Below are 6244 nucleotides of genomic sequence, written 5' to 3'. Positions count from 1 at the left end.
AAAGACCAATTATGCAATTAAACCCTCCTTAGACGGTAATTAAACCATATACGTATATTATGGACATATATGGACATGATTTGGTAATTTTATAAGTTGTAATAAAAAGGGTAATTTAGTAAATAGTTAAAATTTAATTAAAATTAAAGAAATTAAATGATAATATGAACATTTTCTTTTATTCTTCGTGGAAGAAAAGCTAAATAGCCATTTTTAGGTTTGGGAAAGCTTCGGTTAAGCTTTAATCTCCTTTTGGTAAGTGAAATTTCACCCGTTTTTAGTCATTTTTATGTTTTTAAGCTCGTATTAGCTTAATCTAGCTAACCAAGGACGAATTCATAACAATGAAAAATGTTATAACTTTTTCCATTGAATATTTGAGTTGTTTCGTAAATTTTTGTGGAAGATTATTAAGCTTTGGTGTTAGATTGGACTATTTTGTAAAGTAAATTTTGATGATTTTAATGTTAAAGGACTAAATTGTTAAAGGTAATTAATTACAAGGATTTTTTGTGAAGTAACAGCAAATAGGAGATGTAGAAAGGCCCTAAGAGATTCGATCAAGGTGAGTTTAAAATAAAATGGCTAATTTGCATGTTTAGGGCCTAGGGACTAAATTGAACAAAAGTGAAATGTTGAGGGTAAATTTGTCAAATTTTAAAAATGACTTAATTGCATGAAATGATTTAATTTTGCTGCTGATATATTTAATTGAATGAAATTATTATTCTAGATTAAGAACGCGTTGAGAGTCGTGGAAAAGAAAAAATAGTGGAATAGTCATTGTACCTTTGTTGTCACTGCAGATTAGTCCTATAAGTTCGCTCAGTTTAAATATAATACTTTTAATTGCATTTTTTGATGAATTAATTTGTTGTGACTTGGATATTACTTTTATGTATGCATATGAGATTTGGATGACAAATCATTATAGCATTGAATATCATTAAAATCTCTTGAGCCGATGAACATAAGATAGAGTACGATTGGTATGCCAATAAATTATTTTGCGTGTAGTACAGGATTCATATGAGATGTGATGATGACTCTGTATATCTTCTGTTTACTGAATATACCGAAATCCTGCATTTGTTGCAGTCTATCGTGTTATATTTCAATTTTTTCTGGTGTGTTACCGGGGGCGGATGTTAGCCTACGAGCTAGGCACTCGGTGTTGAGGCTTGTTATCGGTTGGATTAGCTCATATGAGTGTTTGGCCTATTCTTGGTTGGTTAACCGTGTACTCGTATCGTGTATCATTCATCGGGCATTAATTATTAATTCTTTTTAATGTTTGAGTATTTCTTACCTGTTGTGAACTGTGATTGACAGGAATACTATTATTAGTCTTATGACTGGAAGTTTATTCATTAATCTATTATTTGAATTATTGTGTTTAAATTTGGTAAGTTATATCATTTTATTGATGAGTTTACTAAGCTTTACGTAGGTTTACTTGTGTTCTTGTTTTCTTTGTAGACTACGTCCGGAAACTCTTTTGGTAGACTTCATAAACATCTTGGCTTATATGGCATGTAATAGGAGTTTAAGTTGTGTGTAATGATGATTTAATGGCTTGTTTGTATAGATAGCTTGCTTATACATGGTTGTAGTTTAAACTTTGATGCATGCTTTGATGGTGTCTATCTAAGTTCAAGTGATGGTTATATGTATCAAATGGTAAGTGTTAACTTATGTGTGCTAAAAGTAGTCAAATGTAATGGTATGGAAGTAACTAAATAATAATTTGTTGATTGCTTGAGTTGAAATAAGTTGGACTTGGTTTGAATGTTAATGATTTTGTAATTAACTTGTGGTGTCAATAAGGACACATTGGTTAGATATTAAGTGTTGGAGTGTGTGTTATAATGTCAATTATAGCAGGTGAGTTTGATGCAAATTGAATATTGATAAGGTGATATTTTACCATTTCTAAGAGAAGTATTGATACTATGCATTTGGTATCGATACTTGACCAAAAGAATAGTTTTTAAAAAATAAACAGAATGCCAAAATGGTATCGATTTTTACTTAAGTATCGATATTGTTTCATAAATATCTATATGATTAAATAATTATCGATACCCATTGTTTACAACAAAACATAATTGAACTTTGGTATCAATTTCTAGATATGCATCGATTGGGTATTGATACCTACTATAGTTTTGGAAAATTTACAATTTTCTCCCTGAATTTTTTGAGTTTTTGAATTGGTCTCTGTTTGTTTCTAAAATAATTTTTAGAGTCTCGTAGGCTTAATTTAAGGTCTATAGATGCACAATTTATCATAAACTTAATTATTTAAGAATCTATGTTAATTTTTTTTTACTTTAAATCATAATGCTATCTACAATGAAATGTTCTAAGTTGTACGGTAATACACTGTAACCTTAATTCAGCAAAGGGTATGGGTTATGGGTGTTACAAAATTCCTCCCCTCTTCAATGTTTTATTGGTTTGGAAAGGTTGAAAGAAAAAGATGATAATGAACTTCCATTATGTTTTGTTTAAATTACACTTATTTACCTAATTACAGTTTTACCCTTCCAATTTACATCTAACATTTACAATTTCAAGCCCATTACCGTCCACTATAGTTAGTGATGTTTTAATTACCACTAAATTCCTTTAATTTACCATTCTATAGCTATTTGACAGCCTTAACTAATAGTAATCAACTTTCTCAGCTTTTATAATTTAGTCATTTTTACTTAATTAACTTTCTAAACAATAAAATTTCTTAACCAAATTTTAATACAACACTAATGACCTCGTAAATATTAAATAATTAATATTTACAGACTAACATGTTGGATTTGTGGTCCCGAAACCACTGTTTCTGACACCACTGAAAATAGGTTGTTACAAAAGCACTTCTGCCAGATACAAAAACTCAGGCCTATTAGAGACCATCCCACTATAATGAAGCTCCCTATGTTGCTAATCATTTGCACATCTACTATTAGGAGTTGGTTCAAAACTATTATTGTAAGGTTTCGTGTATTTCCCAAAAGTTTCTCATGTACTTCTTTACTTTGAGGTTTAAAGTCGTTCATGTAACTCTCTTCAAGGAACGTAGCATGATTCAATACTATCCCATTCTCTACGAGGTAACATAAGAACTCATCAATAAGTATTCCTCACCTCGGTCAAACCGAAGTGTTTTTATGGGTAAACCTAGTTGTTTCTCCACTCTCGCACGGAACTCATTGAATTTATTAACAATTCCACTTTTCTAGTGCATTATGTACACGTACCCATATTTGGAATAATCATCTATAAAAGTTGTGTAATAATCATAACCACCTCAAGCACTAACGTTCATTAGGCCACGTACATCAATATGCACAAGTCCTGAGGGTTCACAACCCTCATCTATTTTGCATTGAAATATCGCTTAGTCATCTTACTTTCCAAGTAAGATTCACATTATGGAAAATCAACCTCCTTAAAAAAAATTTAAGGTGTCATCTTTCACAAGTCTAGTGATTCTTTATTGGTTAATATGACCAAGTCTCAAATGCCAAAGATACGACTCGTTAGAGTAAGAAGTCTTAAGCCTTTTATTCATTAATTCAATTTCAAGCAATACGTACATCTTTAGTTTGATAGAATAGAGATTATTTGACATCGATCTATTATAGATAAGAGTATGATTTCTATAAATTACAATATTATTAGTAAAAATCACGATCAAGCCATCTTTAAGCAAACATACAATAGAAATTAAGTTTCTCTTGAAACTAGGTACATAGTAAACGTCTTTCAAAATAATCTTTTCTAAAATAAAAAAAAAATGTCCATCTCTTACTACTTCAGCTACCACACTTGTCTCATCTTCGGTTTGTAACGATAAATTCTTATTTTTAAGATCTTTTGTTTCTTTGAACCTTTATAAAAAAACACATACATGATTAGTGGCTTCAAAATCAATGATCTAATGGTCTATTGAATCTTTCACTAATCAAATTTCTATAATAATTAGTTATATACATTTACCCTTAATGACTAGATAATTCTTCCACCCTTTGCAATTGGCTTTGAAGTACCCCTTCTTATTGCAGAATGAACACTTAAACTTATATAAGTTATTAGGCTTCTTAATTTTCTATTTTCCCACTTTTTATAGTTCAAAGGACTTAACCTTATAAATAATTAATAAATTTAGACCAAAATAAGTTATATTTGCACAGAATAATAAAATTTATGAATTTAATAATTTAAAATTATAAAAGATAATAACTCGAAAATATTTTGTTATTAAATTTATATAATTTTTTTTGAAAATTATTATAGAAGAAAAGAAAAACATTTTTAATAAATTTCCCACAGGAAGCGGGGCAATTAAACTAGTTGAAATTCAAAATGAGGATCCTTGGGGGACATCTGATAAAATAGTTTTTCAAAGTGAGTAACTGGAATTGCGACTTTAAAAATTAAAAGCTCATAAAAAAGGTTGGTGGGTATGATTTTCAACCTTACTTTATATCACTAAGTACTAATTAAATTGTTGGCGGGCAGCGGCTGCGATTTTCAACCTTACTTTATATCACTAATTATTAATTTATTTTGAAGTCAATGATGTTTTACCTTTAAACAAGACAAGACACTCGCGTAATGAAATTTAAACCAAAACTTTCACAATAAAGACAAAGAAATGGACGAAAAGAACAACAGAAAGTTTCAATCATACTACTCCGTAAATTATTATAAAATCATTTCAACTTTCAGTTTCTTCATGATTTATTTAAATAGGATTTCCTTGTCCATTTCATAGACTACTGCTCTCCCTCCAGAGAGATTGGGAAAAAAAACCATCTCTTCGTGGAGATGGAAAATCGATTCAGGCTACGCATCTCTCGCATGTTTCGATCCTCGTTTGGCTCCTGCCGGACCCGGAAAGTCTCCGACGTTGCTGAAAAAGTTGTTTTCTCACTTGAAAACCACAACAAGTTCCGGTGCATGGAGCCATCGTCGATGTCGCCACCTAAGGTTCGACCCTTACCTTCCATTTGCAAACCCAGATACCCTGAATCTCATCAACCAACCCAAGACACAAGGCGTAAAGTGTCTGCTTGTTACCCTCCTTTTCTTCTCTCTGCCACTGATTTTGATGGCCGCAAGTGTCCTCCCGCTTCCCCTATATCGCCTTTGAACCTCTTCTCAAACTGTGAAGACTTCGGTCTCTATGAGAAAAAGAAGAGCTTAGCCAGAAAGAAGAAGAATAACAAAAGGGTTCACGTTAAATGCAAGAATATGTCGTCCAATTCCACATCTTTCAGCTCATCTTCTCATGAAAGTGTAACTTACAGCAACAATTATGGTGGATGTAGGTGGTGGTTTAGCAGTGAAGATGAAACCGAAACTCTTTTCTCTTCAAGAACTCTATCCTCGGATTCAACGGAATCGCTCCGGCAACATTCTAATTTCCGGAGAAGTACAACACTCGTCGGAGAAGAGCTAAGAGCTGTAGCTGTAACGTTGGGGTTTTACCTTTGGAAGGAAGGAATAAAGTTAAAGACAGCTTTGCAGTGGTGAAAAGTTCCGATGATCTCTACAATGATTTCAAGGCATCAATGGTGGAGATGATCGTCGAGAAACAGATATTTGCAGCTAAAGACCTGGAACAATTGTTGCAGTGTTTCTTGTCATTGAACTCTCATCACCATCATAGGATTATTATTGAGGTCTTTACAAAGATTTGTAAGAACTTGTTCTCTAACTGGTCTTAAAATGTAGAACAAGAAGCAGAAGCAAACTGTTGGCTTTGTTTGCACTTTATTTTACTGCATGCTCTTAGGAAAGTTAGCAGCAGTAGCAGTAGTTTTCAATTAGATTTTAGAGTTCTAACCCTTAATTAACGTTGTTAATAAGATAAGCTTTCATCCATATATGCCATCCATAGATTTTGTTTTTTTGTTTTTCCTCAGTATCTTCTAACAGTGAATTTGATTGTTTCGATGAAACCCCGAAAGTACAGTTTTTGTCTTGAAATTAAGAAGGGGCTGGGTTTGTCTGATGTAGTGTTTGTTTGCCTTCCATTGACATATTACTGCAGGGGAGAGGAGAATTGCTACTGAAAAGATGGGCCAGGTGGGCAATGGAAATTTGAGAAATATTTGTTTTTCTTATGAAAGGACAGGATGGTCAGCTTACTGAGATATAAAGATTAGAGTTTGGAGTTTGAATTCAACCCTTCTTTTTTAACTAGGGTAAATTACATTTCATCTCCAAACTATTT

At 32.2% G+C, this 6244-nt stretch overlaps 1 pseudogene; it reads left to right on the top strand.

Annotated features, from left to right (window-relative positions):
* The first annotated feature begins 4680 nt into the window (after positions 1–4680).
* LOC107903803 (transcription repressor OFP8-like) lies at positions 4681–5894 on the top strand (annotated as a pseudogene).
* Positions 5895–6244: the final 350 nt, after the last annotated feature.

Source organism: Gossypium hirsutum, chromosome A06, assembly GCF_007990345.1.
Source record: "Gossypium hirsutum isolate 1008001.06 chromosome A06, Gossypium_hirsutum_v2.1, whole genome shotgun sequence".
NCBI classification, from domain to species: Eukaryota; Viridiplantae; Streptophyta; class Magnoliopsida; order Malvales; family Malvaceae; genus Gossypium; species Gossypium hirsutum.
The sequence above is the reverse complement of the archived record's forward strand: the minus strand, read 5'-3'. Positions and strand labels throughout refer to the sequence as shown.